This window comes from Strigops habroptila, chromosome 6 (assembly GCF_004027225.2).
Source record: "Strigops habroptila isolate Jane chromosome 6, bStrHab1.2.pri, whole genome shotgun sequence".
NCBI classification, from domain to species: domain Eukaryota; kingdom Metazoa; phylum Chordata; class Aves; order Psittaciformes; family Psittacidae; genus Strigops; species Strigops habroptila.
Window position 1 is genome coordinate 46,544,666 of NC_044282.2, and position 25,914 is coordinate 46,570,579.

Below are 25,914 nucleotides of genomic sequence, written 5' to 3' on the forward strand. Positions count from 1 at the left end.
ATAACAGTAACTGAATTGTCCCCAAAGATGAGTGAATATATCTGCCTGGTACCTGTAGGACATTAGCTGCTGCTATTATTATTACTATTGTTATTATTATTATTAAAGTTAGGGAAAAAATGAGATATTAAAGCTAAAATTTTCTATTTAGAAGAGTTTGCCAACTGAAGATCCTAGCTCAAAACATTTAGAACCAGATGTCTCAGAAGAATTGATGTTTTAGAGATCTTTGTGTATTCAAACACGGCAACAATTAGTATAAGTTGTATCTGCTAGCAATCAGCATTCCTGTAAATCTGTAACAGCTTTCTATGTTAAACTTCCTGTAAATAAGGAAGGCACAGTTAATGGCCAAGAGTAAAACTGTAGGTTTAAATAATGTTTGCTTAGTCACAAAAGAACACTGTGGAGAACTCTAATCACAGAGTAGAATTGCACGCCATTGCACTTCTTGTGGCAGAAAGCTGTTCATCCCTCTTGCAACTCCCCAGCTCTTTGTCTATGCACACTTACAAGACAAGATCCTTCAGAGAATGTTCTTTAACATACACCCTTCAAGTACGTGCACACCCTGTCTGGTGCACTAAATAAAACAGTGATTCTTAAGCAAAAAAAAAAACAAAAACAAAAGCAAAACAAAACAAAACAAAACATACTTGTTTAAATAAAGAGCAGAGGTGACTGTTTTTAAAATAAAAGAGAGAAATACTCTGTAATTAAACACAGTCCATCGTACCATATCAATTTGGGGAAAAAAATTTGCTGGTACAGAGGCATGTTTCAATTCTAAACATATTTTCCATAATATTCTGAAAATGAGGTATTTTTGAACACCAGAACCAAAATTTCTATTTGAAAATTTGCAACTTTGTAACAGGCAAATGTTTTCTAGTCAACTGTGACATTTAGGGAGGGACAATTAGAAAATACTAAGTGTTAACTCCCTAGTCAATAATAATTAAAAAGTCAGGGACGGTCTGAGAATATTCTAGCTTACATGTTTCCTTCCATATGTGCATGTACACTGGAAGAATAGGGGCTGAATTTCATATAGGTACTGTACGTCTCTTTCTCAGTTCTTTGTCCAACACAAAAGCCTGGTTGGCAGCAAGCAACTTTGAAAGCTTTAGGGCATCTGAGCATCATAAAGCAAATGCCTCTTTTGCTCTTCTAAGTCCTTCTAATAAAGTATCATGCTTTATGTATTTCTTCTCGAGACTGAACATTTGCTCAAACACAGAAAAATAGCTTGGCAGACTATGTATAATGGCACCACCTAGTGATTTCCTGCAAAAGCCATGGGCTATTCCAGCACTGGTGTTACAAAATTAAAATTATGTGAGACAGAAGCACTTTAAAATGCTTAAACAGTGATGCTAATCTATATAATCTATTGTACATCTTAAATTATTTGTAAATTATTTCAAAAAGACTTATTTTTAGAATAACATATTCTCTCAATGATTCATGAGCAAGCCTACAGGAAAAGCAGAATTTTTTAGAACAGAATTGAAAGTACTAGAAAGAAGGTTTTGCATTACAAAGAAATTCACCAGTGCTTAAACTTTTAAAGGGAAGATGATATTTTTAATCACCTACTTGAAAATGTAACATTATTGTTTAAATTAATCCCTTGCAGGGGAAAAAAAAAAAAATCATTGAAAAAATATATATGGTTTAAGGGAAATTTGTCTGCTTCTCACCAAAAAAGTATTTGAAATGACGTGCATTTCGTGAATGTAAAATATGATAGGATCATACACAACACAAAGTTCCCAGATTGGCAAATGCTGCCAGAAATAAACTTCCCTCCCCCCAAAAAAAACACCACACATTTTTTGAATATGTCACAATCCTGAATAGTGAAATATCCTAGCAATTCCTTGAGGACTTTTTTTTTTGTCTGTACAAGGAGATTTTACTCAATACATGACTAAATTTGAATATGGCCTTATGGACATAAATACTTCAGATATACCAAATCTTGGGCATACACAAAACACACAGAATTTAAGTTTCAAAAGAAAAGTTAGCGTCAATGAACACAAAGATAAGATAGGCTTTAGGTCCTTAACCTCCCCTGCTAAAGCCAATGGAAACTTTCATAAACCAAACTAAGTTCAAAAAAGGCACATATGTATATGTGTTTGTGTGTGTATGTAAATCTCTACATATGCGTAGATATATATTTCCATGTGTATGTATGTATATATTGACCTTAGAGGAAATGAGGAAATCAGGCCCTCTAAAAATGCTGTAATGATGATTGTACAATGGGTTGCTTGCTTCTCCAAATTTATGCGTATGTCACAATGTTCTAAAAAGTGTAAAAAATCCCAAAGATTATCCTTTAAAAAAATGGAAATGCCAAAATCCTGCTTCTCCTTGACAGCAGGTCTAACACTCATCAGAGATAAATCAATCTGCAGCAGTGGCAGGCAGCTATTTAAGGCCAGTGGATGGGGCCAGAGCCATAGTAGGTGCAGGACTGTAGCTGTCACATCCCCAGTCACTGCATTCCCATGCTCAGGATTGAGTCACCCGCACTATTTCTTTTGAGCAAGGATGATATCAGTTTGACGTTTTGTCTGCTTATCTTTGTTTGGCATCTTCCTGTACATAGATCTCAATTATGCCCCTTCCATTTGTGCATTATTTTAAATGCTTAGATTTTGTTTTGGTTTAACTTGAAGTTTTGAATCCAAAGATTCTCTGGAAATGCCTTGAGGTAAGGGATAAGAGCCAGAACCTGAGCTGAATAAATGGTGATTTAAAGTGCATATGATGTTTTTTCTTCCCTGAATGGTTAACTTCTTTTTAATAAGACCTAAGACAAAGTTACACCATACCATCAAGCCAGGGCAAAGTTGCATGAACTAATACTGCTCTAAGCTGAGATTTCCTTCAATGCAGCACAGCATTATGAAAGGATCCATGCTTCATCTGAAAGAAGCAAAATAGACTCAGTATCACACTAATTGGCATACCTGCTAATCCCAGACCATCACAGCACTGACTTTGTTGTACTACATGCAATCATGAAGCTATCCTGGACCCCACTGCTTCAATCTCGCCTGCACCATGGTCACATTGGGAGTGTCATTTTAGAGTACTATCCAGTGAAATCCTCCGCACTCAGATATCGCCCAGTTGTTTTCTTTTCTTTGAGAAAAGAAATATCATCATCACTACTGCAATTTCTATCTCTTTCTGTAACATCTGCAGGAACAGATTCAGACTGGCTGCTGGCCAGTGGTGGCTCTATGATGCCAGTGTTACTCTTCACCCTACAGCTGAGCACCAGAAGGACACGATGCGGCCTCAGGGCAGTGACTACTCATGCTACAGCACCCAGAAGGGGCTGCAAGAGCTATGTGGACAATAAGAGCAATAAAACATCTACAAGATATTCAGTTTCCTCTGTGACCACGGGACTCAGCACTCACACACTGAAGCCAAAGTGTGAGCAGTATAGAAAGACATGTGGGCTCCTGCCCTGTGTGGACACATGACTTTTTGATTGTTCTTCTTCAGGTTACTCACCTCCCGTTACTTCCTTTGGGAACATTAATATACTTTATGTATAGACTATACCAACTGCATTTTAGTACTCTAGAGTATACATAATCTTACATGTGGATCTGCACTTTTCTACTATTTTTCTGTGACATCTCTCTCACTCGCATTCTGTTGTCATCTACATTTTCTACGCTCTGTTTTCACAACTCATTTTCACCTTCCCACATGAAGGATATCTCTGGCAGGGGACATTTATATTGTAAGTAACCTAAACATCTCAGTTTGTGCTTACTACACCGAAACTGGCAGTAGTCTTCAAGCAATGGAGAAATGCATGCCCCGTGTGGCCTTGAAAACACAATATATTGTACATAGGACCTACAGTCCCCCTAAACTCCCCACCTACACACTCCTGCCATTCTTTACTTTCCCGTTTATCCATAAAATTTAATCTTCTGCTTTGTTCCTGAGGACAAGCTTGAAAGGCAAATGGAGGGCTAGAAGAGGGATGAGGTCTGTCTGCACATGATTCAATGGTGGCTTCCAGGAAGAGAACTGCCCTGTTTTAAGATAGGAGAGAAGCAAAGATGTGACTGAGTTTTGCCTTCTGTTTTGTTTGAGAAACCAGCTCTAATACTACTGTGGCACTACTTTGCATGTTCACCTTTGAATTTTCAAAAAAAAAGCAAGTAAGAAAGACCTAAAAGAGATTTGGGTTTGGCAGGGCTTAAACCACGACAGCAGTAAGAAGGGCTGCTGGGGAAATCCAGCAACTTACAGTGCATGCTTAATAAAAAGGTTTCAACTCCAAAAGAAGAGAAGTTACTGTGCTCTGGTTGGGCACTTTCGCTGAGGACCTTGAAAGAAACCCTGGCAGATGAAGTGCAAGCTCACATGGGGGACTCAGTAGATGGCACTCCTCCCCCTGAGTCAACAGCACAAGGGCTCAGCTTTGGGTTAAAAGCTGTTCTTCCAAGGAGGATGGGTTGAAATATCTTCTATAAGATATAGGATTCAATATATACACACACAGAAAAATATACATATTCAAGTTGTAAATATGTATAAAACTTATGCAGTCTAGGACACAGCCTTCCTTGGAGACTTTCTCCCTATAACCCAGTGTGACCCATTTGCTCCTAACTCTAGCCATTATATTGGAGTGACAGATGCTATGGGTCCTGGCATGCACAAAAGGAGCAAACGACAGGCTATTGCAGTACAATATTGCCTTGGAGTAAAAGTGGAGTCTATTAAATCTTCCTGCTTGCACAGGACAGAAGAAAGGCATTTTTTTAGTTGCCCAGCTTGGGTGACTTCTGTTTGAAAACAAAAAATCGTCCTCTTATTCTACCCAGGAGATGATTGCAATGTTTAGATAGATAATTCCCAGGTTTTTACAGAATTTGTAAATATCTTTATGATCTTTAGAACCAAAAGTCCATGATAAATGGTTACTGTTACTATTGTTATACAGAGAAAATAATACATTTAAATCTAGCTAAGTCAGTCCTTATGTTGATTTTAATTTCCACTGCAGTTCCCTGGATTTTCCATATATTTTACTCTGCTGAATAACATTTTCTTAATACTTGCTGAAGCACTTAGGAGTCCAAAAATGTAGTTCACATACCTCTATGTTATCTTCCAAATCAGAGTTTGGAGGAAAATTGTAAAGTGAAATGACAAATAATCTGAAGAGGGAAAAGTAAGAAGATCTAGAAAATAAAGAATTGTTGGAACAGATATTAGAATTTTCCATTGCAAATTATCACCACTAACCGGCTGTCTGGGAAACACTCCAACCTGATGTTGGGTTCTCTTTGATAACGTGGTGTTTCTAAGCAACATTTCTAGTCAGCCTGTGTATATGAGTGGTCAGCCACCACTCTGCAACTTCAAAACATGAATTTCTTTTGTTAGATGCAGATCCAATTTGCTGCTTGGTTTTCATATGAAAAATACAGCGGGCTTTTTAATATACAGTTTATTAAAAAAAAGGAAATGGTGCTAAATATTGTAACACATTTCAACACATATAGCAGCACATCTAATTTATTCAATATTACATTAATGAACCCCTTTTTTGTTCTTGAGCTAAGCAGATGGGTATTCAGGTAGCATGTGTTAAAGTTGTCAAGAATTTATGTTCTAATTCCTTTCACATAAGCAGCGAAAGGCACTTCTTACATAAGAATGACAGCAATAACAATTAGCTGGTCTCTTCTCTCAATGTGTTTCCACTATAATCCCAGATGAAATATTTTTCAGTATTGGACCTGCTCAACTAGAATTTCCAAAGTTCATTCTTTCCAAACCTTGTATGTGAAAAAGATGTGAATTCCAATCCCTCAGAGCCCATGGACTGCCCGTCCAGCTTGCATCTATGCTTTGCACACGCAAGGCATATATAATGATTAGGTAATTCATAATCTAATTTGGAAACTGTTCCTATCTCACCCAAAAATAGTTTTAGTTTGGTATGTGGGGATTCATATCACTGATAAATAAAGAACAGGCATGTTCCTGTGAAGAGAGCGATAATCAGTTCTGCAACAGAAGGGATCTTTCATACTGACAGTAGAAGAGAACTGGACCTGTTCTTGTCTGATGGACGTTGAGCTAGACAGAGTCCTGCAGACTTCTGGCAGGGATGGGGATACAGTGGAGCCACAGGAGATACTGTGTTCAGTGAAGTTAGGCCATTTTCTGCAGCTATGCTTGCATCTCAAAGAGACTGACTTCAGATAGCTGGCAAGGGCAGTTGCATTCCACACTCAGGCAGAAAATATTTTAGATTTCTATAAAATCATCCTATCAAAATGAATATATTTTATCAACTCAGATCTGGAATATATGCATCCTTACGGTGCTAATTATAATGAGACATATGGTGAAACAGCATTTCAGATTGAGACATTTTAGGGAATTTCTCTACCTATGATTTCTTCTTGACACTGGAATCTTTCTTATGGACATCTGTCAGGATGCAAGTTCCAGCAGGAGTGTGGCAAACTCAACTCCTCCTTCTGATCGTTTGCTTCCATATTGACATAAAACCCACAGTAGGTGACAGAAAAGTTGCTCGCACCTGGCTCATGGCTAAAAATAGTGACCCATTAAACTTTGATGATCCTCAATTTAAATGGAGCACACTCAGATGAAAGATGGCAACTATCCAGAGCAAACGGTTATTTCAAGTCTGATTCCCAGGAAAGATAGTAATCAAACTACAGATTAGTTACCAAGAAACAGATCATCTGATACACCTTATCTAAAGATCGCCTGAGGTATAGGAAAGGGCCTTATAGACATTGTTTCCTCTGAGATCACTTCAGACAAAAGAATGAGGCAGCAGAGAGGACCAAGAAAAACTTAGTGGTTCAGACCTGAAATTGGAGAAATGTCATGGACAACCCAGAAAACTCTGACCTGCAGATAGAAACCATTCAAGGTAAAGAGGAAACTGAAGCAGGAGGCTGAATGTGGAAATGTCTTGTCCACAGATGTGTACTTCTAACGCTAGCTGAAGTAAGACATGATGGCTTTTGCTACCTGTCTGTCCACTTCAGCTATCCCATATCTTCAAGAGGAGAAACTGCAAGTTTATGTTGACCACAATGTGGAGTTCTGGGAAAAGATATATGTGAAGAAGTAGGGGAGGAGGTGATGGGCTGTAGGAGTCTTGTTTTTCTGAAACAATAGTAGATAAAAAACATATCAAAGACATCTGCTAGAAAGAGAGGCTACATCTTACTGAGACATTAAAAAGCTTAAAACATTTAGATATCTTGTAATATTACCCAAACACAGCAGCTTGGAGTGTACAAAAAGAACTGAGTTTTATCAAGTCTGTGACACACACAGTCCTAGAAACATTAATTCATCTAGCCCGCAGCTATGTGTTTCTTTCTTAGCACACTGGCTCCCCTTGTTATAGTCACAAAAATAATTCTGTCATGCACTCTCTCTTTCACAACAGGCAATCTTCTCACAGGCCTGAATTTTGGCTGTTTAGGTGGATCGTGCCAAGGTACAATACATGGAGGGGCATCCATCAGGGACCCAAAGAGTCTGTGGATTCCCTGAATGCAGTGGGAAAACCACCAAGTGCATCTTTTGGCATTTCATGGCCACATAGAAACATGACCAGATGGATCAGGGTGCAGGCACTGTCCCCCCCTCAGTCTGGCTGCAGGCGCTGGAGGCATGTCACACCATAGTACCAGTACAACATTATTTTATGCCTTTCTCCACCAGTGCTGGCTGAGGTATAATATCCCTGAGGTTTCCTCTATCTTCATGGAGAAAGACAATCTCCTCCGGAGACTTACAGAAACCTCTGCAGACCTGCATCATGCAGACAATATGTCTATCTTTCAGCATTCAGCATGAGCAGAATTTAGGTAATGCAGCTTGTGACACAGAAACCTCGTTTAAATTCAGTTAATCTATGTTAATTAATCTTTAACTTTTTTTTTTTTTTAAACTGATGATGAGTTTCATGAGTTGTGGAATTGCTTACAAATATGTTTGTCACCAAATGCTCTGAGGAGATATGTGTGGCAGGGAGTTCTTATCACTGACCTCCAGAACGACAGCACAAAGGTCAAACCAAAGGTCCATCTAGCACAGTCTCTTTAAATAACAGCAAAAAGGAGATGGTTAAAGAAAAAGTAAGTGCTAGGAAAACAACATGATATTTTGTCTACTATGTCATTCCGGCTTCTAGTGCTGTGTAGATAAGTGATTTCATAAGCCAGATGTTGTAACTTTGTGGTTAGTACTGCTTGATTGATTTTCTGCTAGTGATATTAACTAGTCACTCACTACACCTGTGGTTCAGACCATGGGCTCATTTCATTTCCTTCTCTCATGAGCATTTTCATGCTTTCTACTATGCAGGACACTACACTTGAAGTAACTTTTACCTATTACTTCATTTGATTCTCCCCATCTTAAAACTCAGCATCGCTCCGGAAATCCTCTGGGAAAGTAGTAACAAAAAGATTAATGAATGTATCTTTCAAATCGTGCATGTGCTCTAAAGTTTGATCCAAAATCCCATTGCTGACTAAACAAAACAAAACATTGATTTGGGTCAGATGCATACTACCTCCAATGTGATCTTTTTCTTTTTTTTGAGCAATGCCGGAAAGTCTCAGGGCACTTGAAAACTCAAAAGTCATATAAATTGGGATTGAAAATTAGATCCATTATTACTAGGTTTTGTTCTCTGGTTTAATTAAAGAAATAGCATTTTCATTGCAAATAAAGTTGTGAATTTGACAATGACATTTGGAATGATTATTACACAATGTGCATCAAAATATTTTTGCCAGTTAACATGCTTGGTGAATATTCACGAAATTCCAGTACATAGTCAGAACAGAGTTTAGTATTATAGTATCAATAAACATTACAGTCCCTTTTGACAATCTTCATCATTCTCATCAGTCCATGATTATGCCACTGAATACTGTGTAAAGAGTAGCAGAATCACTGAAAGTCCAAGAAGTCATTTAAACCTCTTTGGGTGTTTGATAAACTCGTCTTTTCTCATTGAGACTGCAAATATGAAATCAAGAGACCATCTTTCTATACCATGAATGACACCCAAACTTGAAATTCACCATATGGTTCAGTCTTATAAGATTCTCTTTCCCATCTTTGGAAACAGGATAGAATCCATTTCACAACCAATCGGTCCAGCAAGACTGCCATTTGTCATTCCCCTTTTCATTTTCTCCAAAATTTCTTTATCAGATACCATAGGTTGAAGACATCCTTACTGGGAGCATTTTCATTTTCTCTACTAGACAGCTGCTGAAGTCCTAACAAAACCATTTTCTGTGTCTATATCCTTTGCACGTATATGCCCCAGCATGTACTTCAACATTATTCCAAGCACCAGTTCTTTCTGTTGGTTCCCATAGTTCCTTTTAAGATTTCTTATTTTAAGATGGACTGCACACCTTGATTCCCTCCTCACCTCAGTCTCCACTGTGATGTTTTCACTCTTCTCTCCAGGACCAGTTAAGATATAAGGCCTTCAGTGGCTCTTCATAGCCTGCTGTGGGGAGCATCTTGAGGCCAACACACCAGCTACACCAGCTAGTCTACCTTCTGCTTTTCCATTCTTCCAGTGAGAAGCCTGCAGGCAAATCCTCCTCTTACTTTCTGGCCCCAAGCTTTTTCCTATGCTTCACTGTCCTGTTCTGCTGCTCTCCTTAAATCAGCTTTAAAAGGTTGATTCCTCCTTCTCTCTTTCTTATCCTGCTCTCCCAGCTCTTGGCTTTTGCCAAAATATCTTCTGATGTCCCCATATAGTCCCCTTGCCAGTTAACTGACTTCTCCAAAGAACCTCTGCAAGCCTATGACCCCTCCTGCCCCTCTTTTTCCAGTTATTGGATTCAAACCTTCCTAATCAGTTCCAGTTGAGGTGCAAATGCTCAACCACAGGAAATTACACTTTGGTTTATTTAGCATCCTTCTGACAAACACTCCCCTGCTTCACAGAATTGTACAGGGTGAGTCCTTCCAGGATCAGAACACTTTCCAAAGTCTTGGTTTCATTACCCAAAATATTTTAGGGTGCAGAAACAAGTTTTATTCCTAAAATGTTCCTATTCTTTTAGAAGTCAGGACATTGTTTGAACCTTCCACCTCAGTAATCAAGAAATGTGTCCTAAACACCTTGTGGGAGATACTCGAAGCTCCTTACTTGCATGGAGTCAATTAGAGCATAAGCAAGCAGGGCTCAGCACCTTCAGGCTCTCTCTGCAGTGATGAGGTGGTACGTGCCCTGACAGTACCTTTGCAAACTGCATTGCTTTTCCTGCATGGCTTGTTTTTTTTCTCTCTTTTTTTAATAATTCCATCGCAGGCTTGCCCCTTCAATGTGCTTAGCGCTAAGCACATAAATAGTTTAACTGATGTGAAAGAAATCGCCTACATGCCTGCACATGTGATTAAATGCTTTGGTGGATCAGGCCAGAATGCCGAACACATTGTTGAATCAAGCAATGAGTGTGTATATAAACAAGATCTTTATAAACTGACACAAACATAGCACTGCATTTCTTTAAGAATCTTGTAACTACATTCAGCCCTGGCCTAAATGCACTGGCTTTAGTATGAAAAGGCTAGCAATTAATTTAGCATTACTTTTATTTTGATGTAAAGACAAGCTGCTTAGGTAACAGTCTGTGGTTCTAATTTTATTAGTTACAGACATATTTTCGGTAGTTGCTGTACAATCTTATGTGATGATTTACAGTATTGACAATATGCAAAACTTTAAAAACATTTGAATTTCTATTTTTACCAAGCTCCGATTGCTTTTATGAAGGATGATATTTGTGTTATTGGCCACTGGAGCCCAGCTAAGAACCTCGGATCATTATGCTGCCCTGCCCTTGCAAGTAATGAACCCTTTTCCAATCTGTAAAATAATGTTGTTTTGTGGTTTCCTGGAAGGGAGATAGCAACTAGCTGTGCCTGCTCCTGCTGAACAGGATGTCAAGTTTGTCAGGTAGGATCAGAGACTACAGTGCCAGCCAACCTGCAGGCATTAGTGCAGAATTAGGGGAACAACCATCACACTTTTATTTTATCATCATGACTGCACCGCTGCAAGTAAACTCCAACTGGTATAGCTCCATTAATAGTCAGCCTGTTAGCCACAATTCCATGCACCAGGACAAGTAGCAGTGATGCTTTTATGACATCAAAAGTAAACAGGGATTTACACATTCTATTTTGATCTTGATCCTGTTCCAGGCTTTTTAGCAGTTTTTTTATTTTTAATAGTTACTTTGAATTTTCTTAAAACTAGAGCACTTCTTTCTTTGCTCCTACTCCTATATTGAAAGACATCACAAACCATCTTAAATGGGGTTAAACTAGTCCTCCCAAAAGCCTCCCAATGGAATTGCTAAGGGTTTAACTTCCTACTTTAATCAGTCATTTATTTTTCACTTTGGGAAGACAGAGCTTCCATTGATTGCAATAAAATCACATAATGAATTACTTAAGCAGGTCAAAAAAACTGATAAAAAAGTAGAATTTACTATTTTTGTAGATGGCTTCAGAAATATTCCAACTTTACCAGTGCTTATGTCCTATCAACAAACGGAAGGTCAGTGCACCTCGGACCTGCTAGTGTTAATGAGAATGACCTCTGCAAACTTGCTGTATATAGCTGGGAAAGAAAGAGACTCCAGTGCTCTTGCTTGTTAACATTCTCCTTTGTTTCTGCCCTCTTCAACTCAAACGCTTTCTAGCTGTTTTGCTGGCAGCTTTAGCAACATTAATGTATTCCAAACTAGAAAAGTTTCTACTTTAATATCTTACAACTAGCTCAATATGTACTGACCTCAAACCCAGGATAGTAGTCATTTGATATTGCAGCTCATTATTGTTACTCCCAGCAAGTTTCCCCTTGAAAGTGCCTGATGCTTCCCCCACCCTCTCACAAACACCCTCCCACCCTCCATTCAGAATTTGTTTTTAATTGTTCAGGAGAGAAAATTCAGACTGTGAGCCAACAATAAATTTCCAGGGGGTACAAGATATTAATAGAGCTACATCGTGGCCCCATATATTGTAATAAACTGTGCTGTAATTTGTTTACCCACCATAGACAGTAACTAACATTCAGATAAATGGAGTTGGCGCCTGCGAGATTTATGATATACTTCTGTGCTTAGCAATGTTTAATCAGGGAGTTAAAATATTACAGTGTAAAATCCTTTACAAGCATGCACAAACAGAGAACTGCCATTAGAGGCTTGGCAGACATACTCGGTGTCAAATAGTACCTCTAGACACTCTCAAAACACAAAGAGGAATATTCAAAACAGCTACTAACTGACTAGCATTATTTGAGAACCACGTCAGAGCTCATTTTTTTAGGGGGACTTGCTTTTGAAGTGATAGAATGATAGGCAGGGACAAGTGGGCTTGTCTGCAGAGCCCATCAGGCTGAAAGAAGTTGGGGTGGGTGGAAAGCGTGGAGGGGCGGGGGGGAAGGGAGGTGAATTTTGGTCAAAAAGGTGGTAGATGCCTATCACAGAGCTTAGTGTGTTTGGATAAGACAGGCTAGCATGTGGGGGGATCAGCATGAAGCATCACACCTGGAGGAAAAGACAACTAGCTCCAGCCTCAGTGCCATAAGCCTGGCTCCACGAAGTCTAGCCAACATCTGGAATGGATATCAAGAGACACAGTGCAGCCCTGACTGGCGCTCTACTCTACCTTTGTACTTTTCACTGCAAATTGAAAAGCAAAACAGACATCAAGGATATATTTATATAACTGTCTTCTAGCTGCATTTTCTACTCCCATCTGCTGCACATGATAAGTTTCAAGTGTTTTCTAATAAAAAAAGGATTTTTTTTCTTTTATTCCTTGTTCGGTATACAGACTGACCTTTTTTTTATTCACAGTTTTAAAGGAACAGTAAATATTTTACAGCCAGAGGAAGTGTCAGCACCGTAAGACTTTCTGTTACTGACATTATTTAGCCATGCTGGCTATCAAGCCAAATGTGACAGGGCATGAGTTTGTGAGCGTGCAGATGTCTGCATTTGCCTGAGTGTGTAAACGAGCTCACTCGTGTGCTTATAAGTGCACATGTGCTTTGGAGAGGAACATCACTGGGAGTTTTTTGCTTTATTTTCACATCATGTTATTGTTATGTCATTCAAAGGGGGAGGGCAGCCCTGTATGTACAAACAGGAGACCCTGTGGTAAACTGCTCTCCAGGAGGGATATGCTGAAGGAATGCAGCCGCAATATCAGAAAGGCTCTGTTTTTCCTCTCTGCTTTCCAGCTACCTAGCTGATGAGACCAGATCAGACTTCTAGTCAGGTTGATTAATTATGAGGAAAATAACCAGAATGAGAAATGGTTACATTTGACTGTGAAACTTCACCCTCTGACTGTAAGGCACCGAAGTGGGCCTGGCTATGCGGGGGTTTCAGCAGAGGCATAGGGAGCAAAAACCAGGTATCCAAAATATATTCTGTACCACAAGGACAATGATGTATACAAATAGCCATGAGAAAGTACAATTATCTGAGGGAGTCAGCTTCAACCCGTGAGAGACAGTAGGAACCAGAGATACTCATCCAGCCCTAAGAAATATTTCTTCAGTATAGAGCAGTGAGCCTGATCTACCTCATTTATTGATATAAATTAGGGATAGCTGTATCTGTCAGAGTTATACTGGTATAAAAACTTCCAAAATGCCCTGAGTCCACTGGTGTAAAGGTTCACCAGTACTAATAACAGGAATAACAATCCTATAGAAACTGCCTGTAGCATCAAAACTCTTATTTGCTATTGTTGCTTTCATAGAGAGAAAGGAGAATCATACTGGAAAAAGCTACATTTTCTCTCATTCATATTGTAAAGTGTTATTTTCATCTGCTTTAGTACTGTGAACAGGAGATGGGGATGTAAAACCTATGGTTCTGCTGTGACTGCAGAAATTTACCTTATAAACCTGAAGAATTAGTAACGTCTCTGTCTAGTCCTTTGTAAAATACATAAAATTCACCCCAACAGGGAAAACATGAGGCTTAAATAGTGGTCCTAATTAAGATAAACCTGAATTTTGTGTTGGAAATTTATTGCTGTGTTATGGATGTTCAGTGAAGCAGAAATATTTTTCTTTTTCTCCACTGGAAAGGTACCTTTTTTCCACAAGACAGCCTTCACGAAAAAATATGCTGTCTTTAAAAAAAATTTTATTTTTGTAACAAAAATATTTTCAAAAGTGAAAAATACTGTTTTCGCCAACATTTCTTATATGAAAAACCCCATCATTCCTAATTTGCTCTACTTGTAATGTGCTTCAGCTGCTTCAGTGAAAAAGCCCAGTATAACAGCAAATACTATATTTATAGCATACAAGGAAGTTATACACCCTACATTGTGAGACCCCATGAATTTCAAAAGAGCTAAGAGATATTCATAGCTGAAGTTTTCTAAAGGAATGTCAAAATGAATGCAATCTGAAAGTGGATCATTTCATAACATCTATTGAAAATCATTCTCTATTAGCTAAGGAAACATATTTGCCCTCTTCCATAATATGCAGGCAAATACAAATATCTGGCTTTCAATTGCTGCTGTGTTATCAGCAGCAATTATTTTGTTAGGTAGGGAGGTTTGTGGGTTGGTTGTGTTTTGGTTTTGGTATTTGGGGTTTTTTTCAATTAAAGGCCAATAACTTCATTGAACATCCCAAGTTTTATTTGGAAAAAAGGGTGACATAGGATCTGTGAAGTGAAACTCAGTGTTGGTAAAGCTGTTGAGAAGTCACAAAAAGGAGAAGCCTTTTCTTTGTCTGAAACCAGTCACTGTGCATGAATCAGGCACATTTCACAGGCAAAAGAATAGCTTGGTGTCCTAATTCTGAAAATATTGTTTTCCTTTGAAATCTCGTTGGTAAACTTCAGGCATATTCCCAATGTAATTTCAGAGTTTCCTACTCCTGAAACTATGGTCCCAAGTGAAGTTATCACGACAAAAGTAGCATATGACAGAAGATTTGCACATGCTTCTAATATGGAAACTCTGTGGAAAGAAACATTAGGCCAGAGTCTGGACATAAAGAAGGCAGTGGTTTTTTCTTTCCATATCTAGACCATTCCACACCAGTTCTAGAGATTTTATTTTGCCATGCACATCCATTCAAAACAAAAGCTCCATGAGTTTGCTTTCTGGAGAGTAAGATATTTCTGGTTGCCTTTTAACAGAAGGGATCATAGATCAAAGGAAAAACAGCTAGGTGGGTCATAGGGAAACACCAGCATTTCTTGAACCCCCTTATTTGTTTGCAGATAAACACAAGATAGCTGTAAAAGCAACAGTCTAATGTGTTTGCAAGAATGAGAAGGAAATAAAATCGAAAGGATCTGAAGAAATAGGTGTACATTTCTAAATTTTACAATTCTTGAGTTTAATAATAAATGTTTCTATAGCGACTACATATGTCTTGTACCTGTATTTGTATTTGTATTGCCTCATTTGTTAATGATGGAAGGAGTTGTTCTCTACAGAAGGTCTAAAGAAAGCAGAGAGTATCTGTACATAGTTTGTAATGAGAGGGATGGTCTGCAGCAGACCATGCTACCAGGTCATTTTGTACTATGCAGAAAGTATTGAAATTAGCACTGTGTAGAGTTAAACATCCCATGCTAAAAGGCACTGTCTGCAAATTTAGTATCAAGATTACATTAAACCCCTAAAACTTGCTGAGTGAGGTTCAGTTTCTGAGTTTGTTCCTCCCTCAAATGTCATGTGGTATATTTCTCAGACAGGGAACCTGCTCATTCTCTCTGTTTACCACTATCTGCCTGATAAAGTAGAACTGAAAACACTGCATTGTACTGGAACGTGAAGTTCGGACTTCAAAACAATTGCTTGCTACAAAAATAAAGGAAGGCCTTTCCTATGAAATCTATGAACTCGAAACAGGGATACAGAACTAGTTGTTGCCAATAACTTTAACTTCATTTATCTATATTTGGCAAAAATTGTGCTGCAGCTGGAGATGAAATGCTGAGCTAAATAACTGCAGCGACGTGAGCTCCAAAACAGCAATTACTAAGCTGTGCTGCCTTGTGTAAGATTTTACTTTTATTTATTGTATTTAAAGCAACTCTGTAGCTATGTACAGTACAACAAGAACTGCCTGATCAAATAATGCCTGATTGCAAGGAATCTCAGCTCCACTGTCAATATAGTTAAGTGTTTAGCAAGGCAAACATATCTCTCATGAAACCAGATTAAAGTGGTATGCATTGTAGTTTTACCGTTCTACATACCTTTTTATTGTCTCTAATTGCAAGGAATAACTAATTATAAACCTAAACTTGGCTTATCAAAAATGCTGAATGTATTAAATTTTTTTTCTTCTTGTTAGAAAAGCTATTTATAGTTTTAAAAGGCTGAAGGAAAGAGGCACACAGTCCCTATTCTGTGTGCCATATTCAATACTGCCATATTGAAAACCTCCATCTCAAATGTCTTGGTTGTTTAACTTTTCTTCATGGTTATGAGAGAAAAAAAAACAAAACAACATTAATGAAGCGGTTGGAGAAACTGCTTGCCAACATAATTTCTATTGTCTACCCTTTTAAAAAGAAGGACAAGAAAGCTGGGAGTGGTCTCTGCAGCGTCATCTCTTCCTTCCTGGTGAATGCCCATGTTCTCATGTGAAGCCCAGGTAGCTATAATTAGGGGTGTTTTCCAGTACTATTTAACTTCACATGTGTCTACTATTACAGCAGACCCTCACAGTGTCTTCTGTCTCAAGCACAAAGATGAGATATAAGAATATTAAACAAGTTTCATCATGCATAAATATCTTCATCTAGGGAAAAAATGACATTTCTGAGAAAGAAAAGGAGAAAACGAAGTGACATGAGTATTTTGCTAGTTGTTCTAGAAAATGGATGCTGACGCCATAAATCTAGTTCATTCCCAAAAAGTAATGTGACTGAAGTAATATCACAGTGCCAGAAAAGCTGACTAATTGCCTGGATTCCAAAGGTGACATAATTTTTCCAAGATGACATAATATTATTAGTAGTATTCAGTCCCTCAAACAGTGGATTTTGTCCTCATTTACCATATTCCTAAGTCCTGGTTTACTTCCACAACCAGCAATCCTGGTATAGAGCCTTCCCTTCTTCAAATTTCTTGTTAATTTATAAGCTTTTTAACCAAAACCAGCACAAACTCTGAACTACACCAGTCATTTTCTAGATGCGGACAGCAGCACTTCTTTGGGACATACTGCCTTTGAGCAGCTGTTTCCCAAACATTTAGAGCCAATGGATCACTGCTGTCATTCAAGTTAATCAAAATTACTCCGCACTCTTATAATCTAACTTCTACTTGAAGGTAATACTGAAAATAATTCTTGATATAGTTCCAGATTTCACCTGCAGACCACCTTCCATGTCTTCATTGATTGGCCACTAGTCATTAGTGAATACAAAACAACAGAACTGGTGGCATTTTTTCCTCATCATCCTGGAAACAGCTGTGCCAAAGGAAGCAGCCATGTAGATAATAGTGGGTCATATTGCTTAATTTCTCACCAACTTCATCTTAGGAGAAGCAATGTTAGATTTTTGTGTGCTCAGGGAGCAGTAAGCTGGCTGCTTACATTTCCTCAGATACTTCACCATTTATTTCAAGAAATTGAAACCTCCTGGGAGAGATAGGAGTGGGAGGCTTGCTTCTTGTCACTTTCTATCAACTTCTGAGCCTGCCTCATTTGATGGAATAAATTTTAGTCCAGCACTATGCATATAGGTATGTCTTTTGCTCAGATTTTGTGATTCCAGTCTAGATCTTGTGACTCCATCCTCTGCTAAATTGCTTGATTTCTTAATGGAAAGGAAAGCAAAGCAAGGCAAAGCAAGCCGAGGAAAGGAATACAAGTCCTGTATTCAGAATTCTTGATGGAATTTACCCACCTTTGTTTAATGGATATAGCTTGTCAAAGCTTAGCTTTTCTCTTTATTAATCCATACTATGGGTCACTTTTGCAGTTCTATAGGCACAATGTAGAAATATTTCAACATGTTAACCTACAGCTGCGTCACCACTGTAATTGTCTACAAGCTATAGTTGTTCTCATGGTACTTATTACTACAGGAAATCTTTCAGAATGGAAACAAAGACTTACTAAGGACATGCATCTACCAGCCATTTACATCCCTAGACCAGCACTGTTGTACTGAGAAGCTAATGCCAAAGTCCCTCTAACCTTCCGATATTCTAGTCTGAGCAGATCAGTGATCAGCTGCTCTTCACAGCCAGGTCCTTGCACCTTGAAGGACATGAAAACCATATCATAGTTTACTCTTCGCTTGCAGAGACACTAAGAGATGGCAGAGTTAAATACTTCAGCAGACATTGACTTCTTGCTAAAATAGAGAGACTGCACACATACTTCCAGATAATCTAACTTGTACTAGAGGCTGCTAGAGATTAAATGGCTGGGTGTTACTGACGTTGACACTGATATATGGCGCTCTGCTTCTACTTTAATAACTTATGGCCATCGCACATGTTGAATGTTGTTTGGGCTGTCATGCTTCAACATAACATGAAGCAGGAACTACAGCAACATATAATTTACAATGGAGAGTCTACGTTTTACTTTCACATATAGAACACATACAGAATTCTTCCTTTTAAAATAAAGCTTCCTTGTCTATTCATCACACACCACTAATCACCACCACTTAGGCATCTCAAAGAAAATGATGTACCATGTATCAGAAAAACTGACAGGGCAAATGACTGAAATTGAACACATCTGTACAAATTGTGAAGAAACTGCAGGACTGTTATACAAACAATAATAATGGCAGCCACATTTCTTTTCTACAAATGGAATCATTCCCTTGCCACTTACAACAGTTTAGTATTTACACACCTCCACAAGTCCTCAAATCACTCTTCCTGAATGATTCTGAGGCCTGGATCATGGTTCTGTTGTTCTGCAAAGATCAACAGCTAGTCAAGCACATTAAAAAATAACAGCCTGACTAACTCTTTGTATTTAGCAGGATAATAGCACTGAGGAATCTTCTCTTTGCTAACAAGGTTATATTCTGGTTGAGGAAGATCTACGTGCACATGGATCTCTAATTGCGTTTACTCTTTTTATTGAGATCTGCTCTCTATTATCCAATTCACTACCCTTATATTCCATTCTAAGCTATTAAATAGAAAAGATTATGGTGTTGAGATGTATGTTAATGTATATGATTACCATGGTAATGGAAGCATTTGGTATCTTTTTGAAATTTCTTATATGTATTGGCTGCTCTTGGCTACAGTGTCGCATCTTCTGTTCCCAGTTTCTCTGCAATAGACTAGTCATAAAAGTCTGTGTCATCTCCATAACCAGTCAGATAAAGACACAAGAAACACTAAGTCTGGTAAAATAAGGGACTGCCTCTGGAGCAGAGAGCATTTCAGCCAAAAGCCAAGGGGTAAGATAAAGGCACCCCACTCCTGCCTCAAGCAGACACCCTGCTTTGCTCTCTTAGAGATGTGCAGCTTGCCATGGGGCTCTGACATCCTGTTTTCTGAGGATACTTGCAGTGCAGGTAAATTATTGTCACAGCAGTTAGGTAATTCCCATTTCCACACTTTTCTAATCTGCCTCTGCCTCATGTTCACTTCAGCTCTTTATGCTGATTTCGAGACAGTAATTCATTCATTTTTATGCCAGCTGAGAGCCAGGCTCCACCAGCCTCCAAGCTTAGTTTATCATCTCAGTGAAGCTCATGTTCTTTTTTGTTTATACCACAGAATTCACTTTCACCTGTTAAAAGAATGACTTAGCTCCATGCTCAAGAACATCCTGCACATTTCCACCAACCACAGATTTTTGCTGCCATTCTAGCATGACTCTCTTTTAAATGACTACTCAGACACAGGACAGTTAGAAAACTCATGCAAAGAAGCTAAAGTTGATCTGTGCTTTTTACAGGAATGTGCACTATTGATAGCTTGCAAACCACAATCATTTAAAAGGCCTGGCAAAATCATCATGAATTGTGGTTTCAGACAAGTAAATAACTGAGTAGCTCATATGCGTTAATGACAAACATTTTCTGAAGGGAAGCTATCATCCTAATCTTTCTAAATAAGAAAAAAACATGAAGAACTATTTATGAGGTTTATAACAGAACCAAAGCTCTCAATTTTTATTTGTTTGGTTAGCCTGTTGGGATTTTTTGTTTGTTATGGAGATATTTTCTTTCTTTGTAGAGAGTGCAATACTGTTAAAAACAAAGGATATACTGTTGTTAGTAGATCTGGCCTGAATATCATTCAACATTAGTTATTAGGTCAGAAATAAAACTTACCCTGTTATTAAATCCATATTCTACCACAAATACTTTGCTAGTAAGAAAGCACATTTCTTCATATGGCAGGCAGGAGCTGAGGAGAGGCAATGGTGACGGGTAATAACAGCGGAATCTCATTTATCCTAAAACATTGCATAAAACTTAGGCTGTATTTTTTCTCTGCCTTATTGAACTGTTTTCCTTTAAACTCCCAAGAGAAGCCAGGTGAATCAGGAAAGCATGAGAACGAAGATTAAACAGATTTCCTTTCTACTCTTTCACTCAGGTAAGGGGGAAGGATTCCAAAAAAACAGTTATTTTAACTGCGTTTGTTGGAGAGAAAGAGGAAAAAGTTGGAGGTGGTGTTTTTTCATTTACAGATTATTCCCAACTTTTTTTGTGGATAATAGTGCAATTATGGGTCTGCCAAAATGGCTGACATTATTTGATAAAGATTCGTTAGACAAGGAGAAAAATAGAAAGTAAAAGAATTAAGAACTTGGATAATCCAGCATGTTCCACTGAAGCCAACAGAGCCAAGGATGCAGAGTTTCCAAATTTTCCTGTATTTTCACACATTGCCTCCTAAAGCAGTCATTACTTGCAACTCAATGGGTGCTGTGTGGGCTGATTACATGGAAAATTAAGATCAGGTGAAGTATATACAGAATTTGCCAAAAAGTATAATTTCAGTAATCCAAAATTATTTCTGGATTTGCATTGAACAAGTGGAATAAGGATTTGAGAGCTAGGTGCTGATAATGCTGCTATCTATCACTGTGGTTTTGTACTCTCTTCCAGTAATTACAGCTCTGACCAGACATGTGAGACTGGTTCAGTTCTGTCCTTCACTAAACACAGTTTGAACCCAAAATACTTTTCTCCAAAGAGAATTCCCTAGACATTGAACTAAGCACTCAAACTATTCAGCCACTCTTTACTATTAATATTCCTTGAGTTGACAAGAAGCCTAATGGCTACTGAGCCTGTAGACTACCTTGGCTTCAGGCACTGTTCTGATCCAGTCATAACAGGACCTGAATGTGGTTCTTGCATTTTTTAAAGCAAATGTCTTAACAACACACTGTCAATCAACCTAAGCGCCAGCTTCCTCAACCTGTTTCTGGTGGTGTTTCAAAGTAATTTGTTATTTGTCAACCCAGTGAGTAAATCACACTTTAGCCCAGTGGTTAGAGCATTGCTCTAAAAAACATGACAAGTTGCTTCTCATCCTCCTCCACCGATTAACTCACTTATGCAATTGTAACAGCAATGACTTAAGAGCATTTTTGCCAGGATATCCTAACCAGGTGGCTCACATTTTCTACTGTGAGTTAAGACACTGGGATTCAGTCTTCATTAGGAGAAAAGAGGGACTCCCTATTGCACTGAATAGACTCAGTACTCAAGACAGAAAAAATGTGGGAGAAGGAAGAATCAAAGAATCATAGAATCAACTAGGTTGGAAAAGATGTTTAAGATCATCAAGTCCAACCATTACCCCAAGACTGCCAAGACCACCACTAAACCATGCCACTGAGGGCCTCATCTACATGTTTTTTGAACACTTCCAGGGACGGTGATTCCACCACTGCCCTGGGCAGCCTGTTCCAATGCCTGATCACCCTCTCAGCGAAGAAATTTTTCCCAATATCCAATCTAATTCTCCCCTGACACAGCTTGAGGCTGTTACCTCCAGCTTGGGAGAAGAGACCAACCCCCACCTCTCTACAACCTCCTTTCAGGTAGTTGTAGAGAGTGATAAGGTCCCCCTCTGAGCCTTTTCTTCTTCAGACTAAACAACCCCAGTTCCCTCAGCTGTTCCTCATAAGACTTATTCTCCAGACCCTTCACCAGCTTTGTTGCCCTTTTCTAGACCTGCTCCAGCACCTCAATGTCTTTCTCTTGTAGTGAGGGGCCCAAAACTGAACATAGTATTCGAGGTATAGGCTTGCAAGTGCTGAGTACAGGGATAAAAAGGGGGTAACTATGGAAAGTGACCCTGTCTCAGGTCAAATAGACAATAGTGTTCAAAGTAGAATCAAAATTCAACCTCCTGACAGCCATAACACAGACGCAGTCACTAGACGGCGTTGCTGGCCCTCACTTCATTTGCTGCTGGTTTTCCTAATTTGTAAGGACAGATTCATCAAACCATCTCATGTGACCTGGCTTTAAAGCCCAAACATGGGTTGACAAGGTGTCCCTGAACTCCATTTCTCGCAGTGAAAACCTTTCTTCCTCTCAACCTAGGGCAGATTTTCGGAGGGTTTAGATGAAACATACCCCCAGATTACATAGTGTTTGACTATAAGAGGAGCCTAAGGTGATAAAACTAGACTGGGATGACTACATTTCAGATGCCTGAACTACACAAGAGGAACCTCTATGACCCAGCTGCCCTGCCCAGGCACTGCACCTGTTTGCCCTACAGAGACATCATTAGAGTTACTGCACATTCGAAAACCCTCAGATAAAGGTATTAAGTATGCATTATTTTCAATAACTTTGCAGACACATTCTAATTCACTTATAGACTGCTATCACTCTTCAGTTATTAAGAAACCCATCCTATAGTTTCACAAAAGTTTAACAGTGGAGCTAAACTCAAAAAAACCCTAAGCTCCCACAACACAGTAACCATCCCTAACAGCTGGCTTTTTTAATAGCATCCAAGACAAAGACTAGGAAATGTTTCAGTGATGCTGACCAAAATGATGTGCCATCTCTTCATGAATAAGAGAAATGGAAAAGCACTCCACAACTGAGCGTACTCACCAGCTGGAAGAGAAGGAGAGGCAGCAGGCAGGTGCAAAATAGCCATTTTGGGGCTCTAGCTTTTCTCTGTATTTCAAAGGACCGACACCAGAACAGTTTTCTGTGAAAAGAGAGGAATCTAGATTTAGTCCAGAAGTGACTAGTCAATGAAAAGGGACAGTATCCAAACTCCCTCATTTTTAAAGATTAGGCCTCTCACACACACGCTGTTTTTCAATATTGTTCTCAATAAAAACTGAGATTGTTTTCTGAACAGGACGCCAGCTGCTTCCTGCTCATGCTACTAATACATAACACTGCCATTGTATCAAATCAAGGGATCCTCGCTCTGATCATCAGCCAGCGGAACAAATGCACTATATTAAGTAAATCCTCATAAAAGACTACAGCTTCAATTGGTGTAATTCAGCCCAGTCACACTGACTCCAGCAACGTTTCGCTCCTACTCAGGACCTAATCTGCACTGAGATTTATCTTTCACATGATTAGCTAATAAGTTGTACACTTATATGTAGGAAACAGTTCTAGAGTTTATGCACATAGTATTGGCCAAGTAGTTAGTCACACTTACTAGTTATGACCTCTCAGGCATACTTGCAATGAAAACATACACAAACAGCACAAAGCTCTCTGTAGCATGAGCTGAGCAATAGCTCTCTTTAGCTACAGAGAAGCAGTCTCCAACCTTCTGCAACTCTTGCTGTGAGCATTCCCTTCCCTCCCAAGAGGCAATCTTCCCCAAGAAGCCACTGCCTCATTCCATGCAACTCAAATCTGCTGTTACCATGGTTAATATTTCTGACTTGATTGGCACCACTAGTAATTGAACTGCAGTCTCTTGAGTGCAGCAAGCTCTATTCATTAGCCCCTATTGTGTTAGGACACTGCATCAACCCACATTATTTTGTTGTGTTAAGGGGAAAAAAACCAGCCATGAATACAAAGTTATGTTGCCATACAAGATCATGCAGTTTTGCTCTTGGATTAATTTTACAAAATTAAATAAAATATCGCACATAAAATTTATTTATATCAAGAGTCGTGCAATATGGGTTGAGGCACCTTCATTTAGACTGCATAATGTTAAGTATATCTAAAACATGAAATAGCTCAGTATCAGCTTTACAAGAAGAGTTTCAGTTTCATTACCATCCTAGAAAAATGTTTGCAGTCTTCTTTCTCCTTTTTTCCACTTTATACAGAGTTATACTTTATACAAAGTTGCTGTTTTGAGTCTATATGTGACAGAACACTATACAGGCAATGAAAAGAATCATATACCGGAAGGTTGGACTTGATGATCTTACAGGTCTTTTCCAACCTAGTTAATTCTGTGATTCTGTTTCCTGTCTGAGGAACAGGACAGATAAGCTTCATACAGCAGCTTCCAACTGCCTACTTAGATAAATATTTTAGATATTACACCTCTTTTAGTAGATTCTATAGATTAGATTAGAAATTACTTCATAAATCTTGATCATTTTGAGCTGACAGGTTCAATAGAAGTAGCCAAGATATGAAAAATATTTTGTATTCTCATACCATAAAATCTTTCACAAATGAATAACCTCTGACATCAAGGAGATGGCCATACCAGCAAGGTGTTCCAGAGTGATCCTTTTGTTCATCCTACCACATTTTTACAGTAATAAATACCCTTCTGGTTCCATCTTTGCAAAAGTTTTCATGCTTTGTCTACTTTATTCTTCTTCTTTTCCCCTTTAGATGGACCCATTAGAGAGGCCTAAGAAATATTTGCTGAAAAGATTCTTTCCCAAGGGGGGGGGGGGGGGGAAAAAAAGAGGAAGAAAGGAAGGTAAGAGAAACACAGGTGCCAAAGGGCAAAGTTCTTTACTCCATCAGCCTGCTTTGGCATTGTGAGATGGATCTTGGAAGACAAGAAGTTTGCTGGGCTTCAGGAATGTGAGTTTGAGAAAGGTGGATGGGAGGAAGGGCAAGAGACACTGTGAGTTACTGACAGTGGACACACTGCTTCTCGTCATAGTTTGCTATTAGGTGGAGTAAGCTGTTCTTCATGTTCTCAGTGCCTAGATTCTCACCTTTCCACAATTCCCACCCTGTGTTGAAAATGCAGTAATATTATCACCTATTTCTTTGGTTTCCAGTCTCAGCTGAGTCCACTGCATTATGTAGAGTCAAATACGTTTACAAAGAGTGAGGCAAGTCACACAAAACAGCACATGTTCTAGCAGAGACACACTCATACAATACAGCAATGCAAAAGAGCAGTACTGAAGACATGCATGTCCAAGTCAACAGAATGGATGATCCTGTCAGTGGTTCTGACTTACCTCAGCTCTGTCTGAGAACACCCAGTGCTTGGCACATCAGAAAAATATCCCATTTTATATAAATGTCTATTGAAGCACCCAAAATTGGTAGCATTGTATGTGTAGATCCTCTTCCACAGCATGCAGATAGTAACATTTATCTTTTCCTTTATCACTGTAAAGCTTACTTTGTATTCGCAAGGTACTCAATTGATAGAATAGCAGTTGCCAGAAGTCCATGACACTTTGAAAATTCCTTATCTGGTGTATGCCTGCTGCTGGGACTGTGTATTAGGACCATTATGAGCAACAAACCCAAACAGACTGTGAAATGCAATATTAACTGAACCTGCTTCACTCTGAGTGATTCTCCCACTGATGGTGATACAGTGGTTGAGCCAAATTAGCAAGGTTCTGAGAATACACACTAT

General features: G+C 38.8%; 1 long non-coding RNA gene across 1 annotated transcript in view; it reads right to left on the reverse strand.

Moving 5' to 3' along the window:
* The window catches only part of LOC115609585, a 39,409-nt gene extending 16,129 nt beyond the window's left edge, over positions 1–23,280 (reverse strand). Inside the window, exon 1 of the long non-coding RNA XR_003991911.1 lies at positions 23,193–23,280. This is a non-coding gene — a long non-coding RNA (uncharacterized LOC115609585). The remainder of the gene's footprint in view (positions 1–23,192) is intronic.
* Between the last annotated feature and the right edge of the window lie 2,634 nt (positions 23,281–25,914).